General features: G+C 45.8%; 1 protein-coding gene across 1 annotated transcript in view; it reads left to right on the forward strand.

Moving 5' to 3' along the window:
- The window catches only part of LOC138289371 (protein FAM47E-like), a 116,240-nt gene that overhangs the window by 49,471 nt on the left and 49,326 nt on the right, over positions 1 to 17,443 (forward strand). The gene's annotated exons all lie outside the window — the stretch shown is intronic.

Below are 17,443 nucleotides of genomic sequence, written 5' to 3' on the forward strand. Positions count from 1 at the left end.
TCGAGGCCCGCCGGGTCCCGCCCGCCCCACGGTTTTCCGATACTGGTCGTGTCGGCTGTGTCCCCGATCTCTCATGCCACTCCCATGCCTCCTCTGGGGTTTGGAAGAACGTGGTTTTCCCCTCCGCAATCACTCGTAGTCTTGCTGGGTAGAATAGCGAGTACTGTATCCCCTCTTCTCGCAAGGTTCTTTTAACGGCTAGGAAGGAGGCGCGCTTGTTTTGGACCTCTAAGGTGAAGTCAGGGAACAATGTTGCTTCACCATTGGCTACTTTAAATGGGCCCATTTCCCTGGCTTTCTGCAAGAGGATGTCTCTGTCCCTGTAGTGCAGGAGTCTAGCTATTACTGCCCGTGGAGGCCTGCCAGGAGCTAGTGGTCTAGCTGGTACACGGTGTGCTCGCTCCAGTGAGTAGAAGGGGGTCAGACATCCTGGTGCGACAACTGTGCTTAGCCATTCCTCCAGAAACTCCACCATATTCGGCCCCTCGGCCCCTTCAGGGAGGCCCACCACGCGAATGTTATTCCTCCTATTTCTGCCTTCTGCGTCTTCAGCTCGCTGTTCAAGCTTCGCCACTCTGCCAGCCAAGGAGGTCATCGCCGCTGATACATCATCTTGTTTTGGGACTACTTCCGCTAGCGTTGCCTCCGCTTCTTTTACTCTGTCAGCCAATTTGTGATGATCAGCTCTCAGGAGGCCCACCTCTATCGCCACCTGATTGATGTCGCGCTGTAATGTGGATTTGGTGTCCTCAATGGCACCCAGTATTTTGTCTAGAGTGTCTTGTATTTTGCTTTGCGGCTGGCTTTGCGTGGTCGGTTCATTCTCCCCCAGTATTGTATGTGCCAGAGGGTCCATGGTTTTGCTCTTATGTTTGCCCTTGGGGGGCATTGGACAGGCAGGTCGGGGTGACTCAATGAGGCTAGCGCCCAGTGCGCTCAGGCCCAGGTCTACCAGTGGCCCCCCGCGGACCGAGAAATCGTGAATACGCCGCGCTCAGTCCCCCGGTCGCGTCATATCTACTCCATAGCAAGAAGCCAGTTTTTGGCTAAGCCGGGGCTAGTATGCTTTCGTAGCTTTGCGTTGTTGTGCGTATAAGCGATTGGTGTAGCAAGGCCTTCCGGTCTGGGTTGGTCCGGTCAACCAAAGGGGGCTCCGCACCCGGGAACAAGGGCATCCAGCCCCCAACACTGGTAGATGACGGCAGATGGCACAAGGCGATTCCACGCTGTCCCGCCCCATAAAGGACAGTCAGTACTCATCTTGGACGGCTCTGGGTGTAGTAAGTCCCGTCGTTGGCATTCGGGGGCTCCCGGGCAGCAAACACCAAAGATCCGGTCGTGCGTTCACCAGGGGGGCGCACCCAAAGCGGGGCCCCCACCGGGCAGCCCCGGGAGGCCCCCCGCCTCCGCGTCTCTCCGTTGTGCGTAGTCCCTCAGCCAGGGAGCATCAGGCTCCGCCTCCCGAGCTGGAGGCCGACTCGCCACCGGTAGGTGCCCCCACCAGGCGCTCCGGTCTGCACCCCTCCTTGAGGGCGGGCCCGCATTCAAGGCCAGCGCCGGGCGCAGCATACCGCTCGGTCCGGGGCCGCGGCCGCAATCCAGCGGCGACCCACGCGGTCCCAGGCCTGCACCCAAGCCGCCCCGGCAGCGTCGGGCGCTCACCTGCTATCCTCCAACACGGGGAGCCCCCCGGCACAGCGTGTCTCGGCCCCGCCCGCCGGCTGGGCCGCGACCTCCCTGTAGCTCCGATCAGCCCCAGTCACTCGGGGCCCGCTCCAGGGGGGCGAGACCGCACCTCCTTCGTCCCCCCGTCCGCAGCAGTCGACCCACTCCACTTTGGGCACCGGACCGCCCGCTTCAGCGCGTCCAGGCACCGATTTAAAGTCGGCCCCTCCGGAGCCGATCAGCTAAGCGTGCGCCATGCTCGGCTCCGTGCCACGCCCCCCTAATTATTATTAAGTTAAGACAAAAATCACAGAATCCTGTGTGTTTATCAGCAGTTTCACCTGAGAAGACAGAAGGTTGGTGTACCAAATTGGGAGGTGGAGGGGATGTTGAAGGGTGTGGAGGGAGAGAGTGACATCGCCAGAAGTACAGTTGATCAGAGTAGTGAATATTGTGGCTATATTAGCCAGAACTGACAGATAAATTTGCAACACACAGCAACAATCTTTTGAGTTTACTTCCAGAAGGCATAGAGTATGAAGCATGACATGATGAGCCTCCTTAACTTCTGCTTTGTCAATATAAAGAAAGCACCATAGACAACAACTTCCTCAGAGGCTATTGCCATCCTATTAGTTGGCTACACATTTAAATCGCAGGAGGGATCATTTAGTCATTTGGGGACAGGCATGCAGTTGGTGACATTTTGTGTATGATTGTTTAGTCACACATAATTTCAAATTGTCATTTACATTAAATATACCTTTTTCTGAGAACATTTTTTTTTTTCTTCAGCCAATTCACAGTTATGATATCTAAAATCACTTAGTCATCATGGTAAGGCCCCAATGTTTTCTACTAGGCCCTACACACTATTTAATATGTCTTGCTTACTGCCTTAAAATCAGAGATAAATATTGGGAGAGACCATTCTCTTTTACTATAGTAAGGAAGTAGCTGTCAACACTCTTTACACATCCCATGACAACCTCTTTACACAGCAATCTGTTTCGGTTTTGTATTCTCTTTTATTGGCCTCCTCAGGACAACAGGGTCATATTCTCAGGTTCTAGAAATTGGGCTTTCTTTGTTATTGAGAGTATCAGCTATGGTGTAACGATATGCATGTATTTGAAGCACTTAATCGAATGCCAGTCAAGTGCTTAAGTCATGGATGTATCTGTTTAATTATCTAGGACATGAATTAGGTGACTCACGATCACTATGAAAATTCTCCGATGAAAAACTACTATGTCTCTGTAATTGACTCTCTTATGGGATGAATCGAACTTTAATCAAACATTGATCCTTTTCCAAATCATGCAAGGCCAATTCTTGAACACAATATTGTATCTTCCATGCCTATGACATAAAGATCTCTACCCTGTAGTTTACTACATTGTATTGCATAAACCCCAAAATATTCCTTTAAGCGGAGCTAATGAGATAACTGTAAGGTCGGAGTAGTAAGTGGGGATGTATTAATGATGTTTTGTCACTTGAAAGTAGAGTGAGGGTCGCGGGCTTATTTTAGATCTCAGGCAGCGAATACACAGGGGAAGATGGAAACACAGATTGAAAACAGCGACTACTCAGTCTGTTAGTCAAACATCAGAAACAGATGAGATTTTTACATAGTTATAGCAGAGCGATGGTGAATAATATCATCTTCTAAAAAGGAAAATTCTTAAGGTTTATGTGAGCGAATGATCAGTATTTAATGCTGGAAATTAAGAAGCAAGGAGATGCGTATTTTCCTTTGTTTTACCATCTGTATTCTTTCATCGACCACAATAGAAACCACAGGATACGATTTAGTAGGTTTATATCAAACGATACATGCCTGGGTTCACGTTAAATAAGGAAATTATTCGTTTCCGCAAACTACAATTCTTGGGAGTGATTATTGATAGACTAGAACATTTGAGGAAAAGAATCACAGGAGCAAATGCAAGCCACATAGTTCAGCTGTAATCACTGTTTGAGTTTTAGCTAAAACGCCAATGCAAACAAAATAAACGTGCAGGCAAAGTGGCCATTTAAGCACAAGATACAGGTTTGCACTGCTGTCACAATCAGAAAGTCTGTTTCTACTGAGGATCACTGGTTCATGCATATTACTAATTCCATAATACATATTGAGGACTAGAGCTTTATGGGAGTGTCTCAAAGGTCAGTGGTGCTGTGCAAATAGCGATTTGACAGGTGTAGCCTCTGGAAGAGTAATTGCTTTCCTGTAATTATAGCATCAAGAGAACATTGTATATGTGGTAATACTCCCTAAAGGGTATTGGGTTATCAGTATTAATCCTGCTGATGTAATTTCTGCAAGTCTTGTGGGTATTTCCCCATCAAGACTGGGCGGAAGAATCGTTTTGACCCATTGCTTCTCGTGTAGGGGCCACCTTCAGTACAGGAGGTGCGTCCTTAATAGGGACCAATGCCAGTGAGTTGGTTGATCGGCACCTTGTACTTAAAAAAATATATTTCTTATTTGGGATTTTGTGGGGTCTTTGCCTGCTGTTGCAATATGTTTCATCGCTTCACAGTAGAGCCAAATGCAGAAATATATTCTTGCCTTTAAATATACATGTATTCTGAAAGTTTTATACTTTTATTGGGGCTTTCTTTGGAAAAGCCTATCCTTTCAGAGTTCTTTGTCCCGAGGACGTTGCGGCTTAGAAAGAGAGAAATGGACATGTTGGATTTCTTTTTTTTACTACGTAATCATAAGGTCTTAATGATAACAGATGTCGTTTTTCACTACTGGGTGGGCTTCACTAGGGTTCATTTAAGCTGGGGCACGAAGGTAAACAAATGAGATTTAAGTACTTATATATATGGTAGATATAGATAAAGATAAAAACTCATGTGAGAACTTTAAGCATCATGTATTATTATGTATAATTTTTTCTTTTTCAAAAAGTGGCCATTGTGTACTGATAAGTCAGTTCAGAAAATGGCTTAGGGCAGGATGACCTTTCTAATTAATATTAAGTAGGCAGATAACAATTTGCTATTCTCTGTGATAATCTGTAAACACACGGATGGTAGCCTGAAAGGGACAGCAGACCACCATCATTATGATTGCATAGGTTAACGTATAATTTAAAGCAGGTTGTGTACCTTAAAGGAAACAGTGCTGCTTTTAAAAAGGAAACTTTAATATTTTGGAAACTTTCAGGGGGAGCAGGCAGTGGGCTCCTGAACCGTTGACTTCTCCCTGTAAAAGTGCCAACTTGATTTCCAAAAGAAAAAGTGTAGTAAAGAGACCCCTTCCCCTTTGCGAATCAGTTACCACCTCAAGTTTGTGGTCAGTAACTCATCAGTGGTTTGCAACAGCAAATGCAGTCGTAAACCTTTGTCATATTCTTTTCACAATTGGAAATAAGAGATGTGGCACCCTTTTCATGTTGTCTCCTATTTGCAATTCTGATAGGATTGCAAAAGTACTTTTACAAGTCAGAGAAAACTTCTGATCAATAAAAGGGCTTATGTACATGAAGAAAAGTCTTTATTCGATTACAAACCCAGTGATTTTGTGACTCGTAGGGTTTGCCGTCGCAAAACGGCTTAATATATGAAGCCATAAATAAAGAGAATATGTCTGGCATTTTTTTTTAGATGAGTATTTACTCATGTAACAAATATTGCACTACCATGTCTTAGTTTCCCTCTTATTAGACTATTATTAGAGCTTGACACATGTCCAATGAGTTTGGACCCCTTCTGTATGTAATCAAGCTCCCATACCACGTCCTTTCTTTGTGTTTGAGTTGATGATCAGACCTTTGCATCTGTATAGTCCCCAGACTTTTTCTCAAGCCTACCTTGGATAGTTGGCCCTCTAACTCTTATTCCTTTGAAAACTGGCCTAAAAATGGCTTTCTTGACCGGACACCTGGTCCAAAGGTGAGTCACTTTGTTCATGTCTGTAAGACGAGGGGACTGTCAAGAAACCCCTGCTTACTGGCAGATAGACCTAGGTTTCATGGGGGTCATAGACTGGCTTTTCCAAGTAAAGGAGATACAGTGATGGTACAGTAGCAACAGAGCTCCTAATGATGGCTATCCAATACAGAGGGGTAAGCTATCAGCGCCACATGCACCAGTGTAGCTTTTTGTAAATATCTATAAACCATTGGCTGTCCTCAGCCTTTTGCAATGCTACTTGGATAAAACAGTACTGGTCAACTGTACCATTCCTGTTATTGTCTAGGTGGTTACTAAGGATATGTTTGCAGACTGGTTCTGCTTTAAAAAAAGGTCTTTCATAGGAGCAGCCACTCCTGTGTGTGCCAAAGGCCATTCGATCAATGATACAAATATAAATTAACAAGCAATATCTGTACATTTTACTCATACCTGTGCTGTTCAGTGGACTGAATTATAGATGGTAAAGTTACTCCTCACAGTAGAAGGAGGTTTAGTAAACAAGAGGAAATAAAGAATGAGTAGGGGTCTCTTGGACTGTACCAGAGCCACAGCCCTGGCTCAGAGGAAATGGCATTTTACTAGCCGCTCCCCTATCCACACTTTGATACTATGGTACTTAGGCACAATCTGACAGTGGAGCCGTTGAGTACCTTTATTTACCCATCTGGCTTCTACAGATGCTGCCTCAGGGGCTAAGTCTGTAGGATGACTAATTGATAGAGACAGTAGAGAAAGTCATGCCTTCCATGAACATGTGAGAGACACTTTCAGAACGAAAGCACCAGGTTTTTTTAATAGTGCTGTGTCTGGCTCATTTGTTCCCCTGTCCATGGACATATATCTTATAGTCTTTGTGCTTCCATTTGCCATTGAGTGAAAGAAAAAGCAAATCTATAGGCCGGTTTTGCTTGTATGTAGTATTTCTATAGCACAACCCTAGTCAAAAGACAGTAGAGCACTAAACAGTGGTAAAGCCAAGTATTAAGTCAACAATTGGTAGGAGAAGTTGTTGGTTTGTACGCTTTTACTGCATTGTGATATAGTTGCACTGTTCTTTAGAGAGGAAAGTCTTCAACTCATTCCTAAGTTGGAGCAACATTGTTGTGGTCCTGATGGATACAGGTACGCTAATCCAGGTCTTTCTTGCATAGATGGAAGACCCCGCTGCCTTGTTATTTCTTTTTTACACATCTTGGTCTGCAGTCTGATGATGTCCTGGCTGCGGGTATGCAGAGAACCACTAGAGATGGTGAGCTTGTCATCAAAATAAGTCTGTGTTGAGGTTGCCATTTCTGGGTCCTGGGGCCTTTTGGTGCCCAATGTTAAAGGCAAAATAAAAAATGGCTTTCTGATGGATACAACTACCTGTGGATTCCTCACCTGATGAATTCTCCCAATGCGCCAGCATTCAACAGAAGTTTTCTTCCTAGCTCTGCTCATCGACGAGGACGTCACAATTGCCTGAGTCCCACGCGACGCCGTCTGACGTCATTGAGGCAATAAGAGGTCCTCGCTGGCGTGCTGACTTCAGTTCCCTTTTTTCGGTGCCTTCGAGTAAAGTTTTTTTCTTCAGGCTCTAGGGAGCAACTGTTTCTCAGAAGGTGATACTTTGTATATTATGTCTCCTCCTAGGAAATCTGGGTTTAAGCCCTGTAGGGAGTGCATGGGCCGTATGTTGGTGAAAGACCCGCATAATGACTGCTTGTGGTGTTTAAGCTCCGAGCACGATGTGGAGGAGTGCGGTTCGTGCCAACAAATGAATCTGAAGGCGCTCAAAGAACGTGAAGCCAAGTTGTTTTTGGCTAAATCGAAGAAAAAGGAAAAGCGCCGACATTGGAGGTCGTCTTCCATATCTTCGAAGACCCATAAGCGACGTCGTCATGACTCCCGGCGCCGGCATGATTCCCGACTTCTGTCGGGGAGGGACAGGTCTCGTTCAAGGTCTCCATAGGCTTGGCGTTGTTCGAAGTGGGAGATCAACCCGACAGTGATGCCTCAGATGCAGAGCCCTCGGCTTCTTCGGCGCTGTTGATCTTAGAAGTCGACCCTCAACAGAGCCCTGGCTTCTCAGGTGCCTGACCCGACGCCGGCTCCACAGGAGTTTACGGCACCGACGCCGCAAGGGTATCAGATGCCGCATGGGTATCCATTGTTCCCGGCTCCGGGTGCGGACCCGGCCACATTTATTAATGCAGTGTTCAATATCTTTGCCTCCATGGCCCTCTGGCGGTGCACCGGCTGGTCCCTCAGGTCCCTTGGCCTTTGATTTGGGTGTTCCGGATCCATGCAGGTCAACGCCTTTCATGTCCTTCTGCCCAGTAGAAGGTGCTGGTTCGGCACCGGTACTGTTGGCGTCACCAAGAAGACCTGCAACGCCGATAGCTTCTGCTGCCCCGGCACCATTTACTTCCCCACGGCTCCAGTCGACGCCGGTGAAGAGGGCCTGCCAGTCCACAGCACCGATGGATCCGATGTCGGGCGAATCCGAAGATCTTCGTCAACCGAGGTCTTCGACGTCGGCTAACTCTTTGTCAACGCCAAGGATAGAGGCCAGGTTGCGCTCGAGGAAAAAGGCTCTGAGACTGTTAAAGGAGTAGGAATATAGAAGGCAGCTCCTGGAGGAAGAAGAGATCATGGAGCCCCTGAGAGACCTTCAGGGCTTGGACTCCGCTAGCGGTCTTGACACTTCCCCGGAGTGGGATTTGGCATCTCCTGGGGAGTATACTGAGGAGGCTGCCTCGTTCCACTCAGTGGTAAGGAAGGCGGCGGATTTTCTAGATCTTCCGCTTCCTGCAGCTGAGGTCAAAACTAACATCCTCACAGAGGTATTGCATGCTGCTTCGGCTGCGGCGGAGCCACTCCTCCCTTTTAATGAGGCGCTCACGGAACCGATCATGGAGGTGTGGAAAAAGCCAGTATCTTCGTCTGCTGTGAGTAGAACTGTGGCGAGGAGATATCGAGTGGCTCCTGGGGATCCAGGTTTCCTTTCAAGGCACCCGACTCCGGAAAAGATGGAACAATCTGCAAAGAAAACTTTTTCATCCTGCAGCATGGCCCTGAAGTCTACCAACACAACCTGTTTCTTGGGCAGGTATATCTATGCCTTGATGGACACGGCCAAGGCTGCGCAGCCTGATTTGTCCCAGGATGTTCTGGTCCTTCTGACTGATGCGCAGGCAGCAGCGACTCAGGTCATTAAGTCAGGGCTAGATACATCTGATTCGGTGGCCAGGGCGATGGCACGTCTATAGCAACCAGGAGGCATGCTTGTTTGAGGTCGTCTGGGTTTTCATCTGATGTGCAATCGACCCTCCTAGACTTGCCTTTTGATGGGGCAAGCTGTTTGGTACTAAGGCTGATTCTGCCTTGGAACGTTTCAAGGAGAGCAGGGCCACCGCTAAGTCTCTGGGCTTGCAGGCTTCTACCACCACCCCTTTTAGATCATTCAGGAGGTTCAGGGGGTTTGGGCTTGGCTCTTCCTCTCGGGGGAGATTCCAGCCGGCAGGCCAGTAACCTACCACTACTCTTCCCTATAGGTCATGTAGGGGGCGGGGTAGGGTTAGGACGAGAGGGGCCGCCCAGCAGCACCTTGCCTCTTCCTCGGGAGGGGTGCAACAGGGAAAACAGCCTTAGTCCTCCATCCATTCCATCCCATACTTCTCCTGTAGGGGGAAGGCTATTGCATTTTCTCCGTATGTGGGAGTCAATCACATTGGACTCCTGGGTCATCAATATTGTGGGGAAAGGTTATGCCCTTCCTTTTTGGAAGTTCCCCCCTCCCATCCCTCCCCGTCCATTCTTCTGCATGGAAGACCATCTCCTGTTGTTGCAGCAGGGGGTTCTAGTCCTTTTGTCAAAAGGTGCAGTGGAGTTGGTTCCAGAGCAGGAAAGGGGTCAGGGTTGTTATCCAAGATATTTCCTGATCCCAAAGAAGGATGGTCAGTTGAGACCTATCTTGGACCTGAGGGTTTTGAATTGGTTCCTCAAACAGGAGAAATTCGAAATGCGTACTCTAGCGATGGTGCTTTTGCGATTGAACAAAGAGGATTGGATGGTGTCTGTCAATTTGCAGGATGCTTACTTTCATATCCCCATTCTGAAGTCGCACAGGAAGTATCTCCGGTTTGCGGTGGGGTCGCAACACTACCAGTTTGCGGCCCTTCCTTTTAGTCTTCCTTCCGCACCTCGAGTCTTCACGAAGGTGATGGCGGTGGTTGCAGTAAATCGCAGGAGGAAGGGAATATCGGTATTCCCTTACCTGGACGATTGGTTGATCAAAGCCAAGTCTCCAGAGCTCGTGCTGCATCACATGCGATTGACAACCCGGTTGTTGTTCGACCTGGGATTTTCGGTGAACGTGCCCAAATCTCACCTGGAGCCCTCTCAACGCCTCCTGTTCATAGTGACAGTACTGGACACGACATTGAATCAGGCCTTTCCTCCGCCTCAGCGGATTCAGGACATTCAGGCATTGATTCCAATGTTTCAAAGTGGAGCGGTTGTTCCAGTCCTCAAGGTCCTTCGTCTGCTCGGTCTGTTCGCTTCTTGCATTCTGTTGGTCACTCATGCACGCTGGCACATGAGGGCTCTTCAGTGGTGCCACAGGCAGTGGTTTCAACACAGAGGGGATCTCGAGGAGTCGATAAGGATCTCCAGAGACACTGTGGCGGATCTGCAGTGGTGGGCTGTGGATGGCAACCTTTCCCAAGGAAGGCTGTTTTCAATACCACCGCCAGTGGCCACGGTCTTAACGAATGCTTCCACTCTAGGGTAGGGAGCTTATCTGGGGGACCTGGAGATCAAAGGTCATTGGTCTCCAGTGGAACAGGTGTTTCATATAAATCTGTTGGAGTTGCGGGCGATACGTCTAGATTTCAAGGCCTTCCTCCCTTCCCTTCGCGTTCAGTCGGTTCAGGTTCTGACAGACAACACTACCGCGATGTGGTACATCAACAAGCAGGGGGGAGTAGGGTTGTACCTTCTCTGCAGAGAGGTTCTGCAGCTCTGGTCCTGGGCACAGGACCATCGGATTTGCATAGTAGCAAACCATTTGGCCGGAGTTCTGAACGTACGGTGGACAGCCTCAGTCGGAACATCTTGACCGATCACGAGTGGCATCTCCATCCAGACCTGATACTTTATATCTTCCAGATGTGGGGGTTTCCACAGGTAGACCTGTTTGCCACTCGGGAAAACGCGCCCTGCCTGTCGTTCTGCAGCCTCCAGTATCCGGTGCAAGGAGCGTTGGGGGACGCATTTCAGATGTCATGGTTCGGCTAGTTGCTTTACGCATTCCCCCCCCATACCCGTGATTCCTCGGGTTCTGAGGAAGATTCGCCAAGACCTGGCTCAAGTTATCTTGATAGCTCCGGATTGGCCAAAAAGGATGTGGTACACAGATCTTCTCCAACTCTCACTGTGCCCTCCGCTCCATCTCCCTCACAGGGCAGACCTCCTCTTGCAGTCGCAGGGGCAGATTTTACACCCCCACCTCGAGAGGCTGCCCCTACATGCCTGGAGATTGAAAGAAGCAATCTGAGTTCCATTTCTCTCCCACCAGAAGTGGTGGACGTTATTTTATCGGCCAGGCGACACTCCACCAAATCTATCTATGCTGGCAGATAGGCAAAATTTGTGGCTTGGTGTGGAGAGAGTCAAATTGATACCTTGCGTGCCCATTTGTCGGACATTTTATCATTCGCGTTATCCTTGGCGCAGAGGGGTTGTGCAGTTGCGACTGTTAAAGGCTATTTGTCGGCACTGTCAGCCTTTCTTTGCCTTCCTGATCAGCCTTCTTTATTTAAATCCCCTATAGTTTTAAGGTTCTTAAAGGGCCTTACTAACAGGTTTCCTCCCACTCCTTTTGTTATGCCTCAGTGGGATTTAAATTTGGTTTTAACATTCCTGATGGGTTCACCGTTTGAACCTTTGCATTCATGTCCTTTAAGGTTTTTGGTATTAAAAACAGTTTTTCTTATAGCCATCACATTGGCTAGGTGTGTGAGTGAGCTTCAGGCGCATAGCGTTAAGCCCCCTTTCCCTTCCTTTCATGTGGACAAGGTGGTGTTGAGGACCAAGGCGGCTTTCCTACCGAAGGTTGTTACACCCTTTCATTTAGGGCAGTCTATAACACTCTCGTCCTTCTATCCTCCTCCCCATCCATCAAAGGAGGAGGAGAGACTGCATCGGTTGGATCCAAAAAGGGCGTTGAGTTTCTACATCGACAGGACTAGAGAGTTCCGAGTCGAGGATCAGCTCTTCGTCGGTTATGTGGGGAAGAGGAAAGGCAAGGCTGTCCACAAGAGAACACTATCCAGGTGGGTTGTTCTTTGCATCAAAGTGTGTTATTCCTTGGCAAAGAAGGTTCTTCCTGTGGGAATTAGAGCCCATTCCACCAGGGCTATGTCGGCTTCTTCAGCCTTGGCTAGAGGTGTTCCTGTGGCTGACATTTGTAAGGCCGCAACTTGGGCATCCCTCCATACTTTTGCAAAACATAATTGTTTGGATTCAGAGGTTAGGAGGGATGGCCATTTTGCACAGTCCGTGCTGCAGGATTTCTTGGTTTGACCATTCAGGCACCCACCACTGAGTGCGGTACTGCTTTGGGACTCTATTGATTAGGTGGGGAATCCACAGGTAGTTGTATCCATCAGAAGAACAAGTTACTTACCTTCGGTAACGCCTTTTCTGGTGGATACACTAGCTACCTGTGGATTCCTCACGGTCCCACCCGCCTCCCCGTTGCCTGTATGGTCTTGCCGGGATATCCTGGGGTGTGTTTGTATATAAGAATGTGTATTTTTGCTTGATGGTATATGTATATATTTGTACGTATGTGAGGTTATATATTTTTAAATATATATATATATATATATATATATATATATATATATATATATATATATATAAATGTTTTGTTGTTGATATTTTGCATTTTATGTTTGATTAAATATTGTGTTTTATATTTGATTGATGTACTCATGTCAAGTATGTATTGTCGGTAGTCACCTGTTCGCCTCAAAGGCACGTAAAAAATGGTGAAAACTGACATCAGCACGCCGGCGAGGACCTCTTATTGCCTCGATGACGTCAGACGGCGTCGCGTGGGAGTCGGGCAATTGTGAGGTCCTCGTCGACGTGCAGAGCTAGGAAGAAAATTTCCGTTGAATGCTGGCGCATTGGGAGAATTCATTCGGTGAGGAATCCACAGGTAGCTAGTGTATCCACCAGAAAAGGCGTTACCGAAGGTAAGTAACTTGCTCTTTCAGAAGAATGTGCAGCTGAAACATAATTTACATAATTACCCAGTGGTGACTGTGTGTCTATCTATCTACCCATCTATCTAATCTGTGGCGATCGCCACTGGATAGTTATAGTTAGGACTACATTTCCATAGGAAAAGCATTTTTTGGTTTGCTAATAACTTTGGCACCATGTGATGGATCTTCACAAAACTCTCCCAAAAAAAGGTAACCCTTCGACTAAATCAGTAGATCTTTGAGAAATTCAGTAGGTCTGCCTTACTTAAAATAGCACCCTTTATATTGGTATATCATGTAGTCTGCGGTGTGAACTTATGGGGTTTGGGCACCCAACGTCATGCCACTCATAGTAATGGACACCTTACTTTACATTAAGAAAAACCTATAGAAATTCACAGGAAAAAGCAAAGTTAAAGTGACCTTTTAGTTATGAATTGTAATAATGTTGTATTTTCTTTTTTTTAAATGTTAGAAATTCACTGGAAAATAATTTGGTGAAAATGTCAGTTGAAACATACTTTTTTAAACAAATAAACCACTGAAACTCATTCACCATATATAGATATCTCATGTGACAAAACTTGTTCCCGAAAATAACTAAGACTTGCGCGATCACCAAGCACTGCTAATTACTCACATATTACATCACTCATGACGTTCTATGACATTATTATATAACATCCCTGCGATATCTGAAATGACATCATTGATCACAACACTGTGCATAGCATGTGCATGAGTTATAGTTACATTAGGTCACTAGTCATAGTTAATTGTGATATCTATTACGGGTGAATTTTATTAGCTTTGTTAGCTTGAAACAGTATGTTTTAAAAGTCATTTTTGCCATCCCTTTAACCTTTGTTATTTCAGTGACTACGTATGTGTGTGTGTGGGGGTTAGAAGTTTGCTGTTTCTGCAAGGTCACTATGGATTTTTTTGCTGAACCCTGTTTTTGCTGGCTGTAGAACCCCTTACACTTTACCCCTGCTAACCAGTGGTAAAGTGCAAGTGTACAGTGCCTGTGCCTTCCCTTTCAAAATGCTGAAATTGGTATACTCCTGATTGGCACATTCAACTTACCGCTAACCCATTAGTATATGGTGCAAAGGTGAAGCCAGGACCTGTAAGCTAAATGTCACATGAGCTAAATGTCACAAGTGGACTGAGTAAAGGCATACCATTTGAAGCCTGGCAGTGTAGTTATAAAACTGCAAATTCAGTCTGTCAAAATAATCTTTCTTGACAGGCCTAAACCTTTCCCTTTAAACGTAAATAAGCCCCCCTGGAGAAGTCCTTACTTCCTCTACGGCAGGGTGCATGGTATTTAACAGTAGAGCATGTACATTTTAATGTTAAAACTGTCCTCACAGTGACAAGGCCCTAATAGCTATTTTCACTGTAGCAAGGATGGCTGTTCCTTAGGAAAGCATGGGGATACAATATTACATTTAAAAATGTTATCTCTTCCTAGGAAACACCTAAAAAATTAATTCTTGGAGTTTTTGAAATATTTACTTCAAGTTCAATTCTCTGCTGAATCTGGGATGCTTGGTTGTGGTCGAGGGAGGACCTGGCTTGGTAGTTCGGGCTGGACTGTTCCCATGGGGGACAGGGTCAAGACTGGTTTGCATATGACTGGGTTCAAACTGGGGTGACATGGTGAGCAAAAAAACGATGGATTAAACCCAGATTTGTGTGACGGGGGTAAATGTTTGCATTGTTCAGCATTCCGTCCATCATCTGTTCTTTTTGCTAAATTAGGTAGGATCACCCCTGGGAAACTTTACCCTATTGGTTAGAGCGTGGACAGGAGTGTCTCCAGCCCAAAGGCTGGTGCCAGGCATAAATGTGCCATCTTCAGTTCCCTCCTACGAACCCTTTCTGGACCTGTGGAAGAACAAAAGATGACTGGACCGGATGGGAGGCCTATAAGTCTGGACCTGCTCTTCCTCTTCTTCCTAAGATAAGAAGTGGATTTGCAGGGTCACAAGGCAAACCTTCTGTCAAACTACAGGGACAGAACATGCTGTAAGAGGCCTTTTCTGCAACTGCCCAGATGACTAGTTGCAACTTACCTGGTCTGGAACCTGCTGTTGGCCTCTGCTGGATTGAGTTTTGACGCCCATGTATTGTCTCGAATGTCCTGTACCCTTGGCTGGTGTCAAAGTATACACCTCCTCACTTTTCCTGAAACCTGGGACTTAAAAAGCCTTTTGGCTTCAAAGACCTCGGAGGACCACCCTATCAAGTGAATCCACCGAAGGTGCATTGCTGCTGAGCCAAAGATTCAGACTGTTGCTGCTCAGAGCTTTTCTGCAGCAGCAAATCCGACTGAGCAGGACCTCTTGTAAAATGTATCTGGCTTGGAGCTTTTCCTTCAAAACTCAACAGGTTCACCAAGACCTCGTCCAGCAACGTTGAGCCCTCTTTGGCCACAGCCTGCCTTGTCCTGTTGAGGATTTTTGACTTCTGTAACAGAGGATAAGTCTTAAGATGAAACTTCCGACCCGGTCAAATCAGGTTTATGTACGTAGGTCTTACCTTTAGACTAGGTACCTATGAAGTGAAACTAGATGAGTGCGGTTGGCGCTGTACGCTTTTTGACACTTTTCCACATTTTAACTTTAACATTTATAGCACTGGTTTCCCTCATTGTATTTCTGTTGTTTTGGTGTAATTTTACATATTAAAATTACTCTAATTCTTGAAATTGGCTTGGATTTTTCTTGTGTTCTGTTTTGACTTTATTACTTTTTTTACTTCAGAAATACTTTACAAGCTGCCTCTGTTTTAATCCTGCCTGTCCCCTCCAAGCCCTACCAGTGGTTGAGCTGAGGTTAATTTAATGACTTTAGGAGTTTACCCTTACAATGGTTGTGGTTAGTACTCACCCCACCACAATTAATACTCCAATTTTGTGTTTCTTGCTATTGATATCTATATATACACATGTGTGTGTGTATATATGTATACACACACACATATACCTATATATATATATATATATATATATATATATATGTGTGTGTGTGTGTATATATATATATATATATATATATATATATATATATATGTATGTATACACCTATCTAAATGAGTCTGACAACAACCATGTGTTAATTCTGCTTGTAAATGTTCCACACAAAACTCTAATAGCAATATTGCCAGAGTGAGTGGGCAGGAATGTTTCAGAGATCAGGTTTACAATCTATCAATTAATACTTACTACTTAATGCAGTAATATCATCTAACGTGGTAAGGTTAAACATTTCTGCAGGTTAAATTTTAAAAAGATTTTAACATATTTTATATGATGTCTGTTGCATGAATTACATGGGAAATATTTTAGTTGCTTGGCTCATGCATGTGCTTTTACAGCCAAGCTAGACCATTGGCTCGGCTTTGTCTCAGCTCTCTTGTTAATTTGTAAACAGTCCCACTTCTAGTAAAAACCTGCAAATATATCAGAAAGGATTGATCTGCCAAAGGAGGTGGGACCTAAGCAGCAGCTATACACACAGGTGAACAGGGCTGGCAGTGACTGGGGCACCAATGTATTGTAAGCTAAGGTGAGCTGTAGGCTAGGCAATATAGTGAGCACCCACCGTGGTGACCCCGATGAAGGGATTCTCTTAAAGTTCACGTTTTTCATCACTATCTAGATCTAGATCTAGACTATCTAGATGAATTTTAAGAAGCGCATTTCTGCTGTAATTCTCATGCAGATGCCACCCTTCATTTCTTCGACGAGACAAGCATACTATCTCAGGATGTCCATTGACAGTTGACTTGATTGGTGGGTTGGATATGTGCTACTAGCCTTGGTTCTGTTCCTCTTACCTCTCAACTTGCTCAAGAGAGCATAAATGGCCTAAAATTTTGGGGAACGACCAGTGGTGAATCATTGACAAAGTGCCAATCCTGTGTCTTCCACTGGGATATTGGCTATGCCCGCATCTAGGCCCTCAAAGATGGTCTAAAAGACCTCACAAGAGGAAGCATTAGAAGTCCCCGAATACCTTTTACCACCTTGTTTGTTTCTACCGAACAAATGAAGCAAAAATGATTTCCTCTTTTGAGTTATTTAGTAGAGTATTTTTGGGGGCTATACACATTTACAGTTTATGCTCCTCTCTCTAGCCTCATTTCCCAGAATCTCAAAGACCTACATTGCTAGCCTGCCTGAAACTGCACATTAAGATTGTTCTTCAGGCAGTGAGGAATTAATGATTTTACTCCAGATTCTTTGTGGTGGAGACAGTGAATGAGGATCTTTTAGCTATCATAAACCTTAACTTCTGTCTCACAAATTATTTCTTCAAGATGTTGACCATACAACCCATTGGCTGTGTTTATTTGACTTGAAGGGTTCCTCATCTAGATGAAATACCCTCATAGAAGTTTTCAGACATTTTAGCAGACCAGTGCTCTCTTTCTGGTTGCGCTTGGCACTCCCTGCCTTTGCCAAAGTCACGGCATCTGTGTTTTATACTCATCACCTAACATTGGGCGGAAGAAGTCTTTTTTTTCCCCTACATTTTATACAATTAATGCCCACACACGTTCAAAACTGCCTT

Source organism: Pleurodeles waltl, chromosome 1_1, assembly GCF_031143425.1.
Source record: "Pleurodeles waltl isolate 20211129_DDA chromosome 1_1, aPleWal1.hap1.20221129, whole genome shotgun sequence".
NCBI classification, from domain to species: domain Eukaryota; kingdom Metazoa; phylum Chordata; class Amphibia; order Caudata; family Salamandridae; genus Pleurodeles; species Pleurodeles waltl.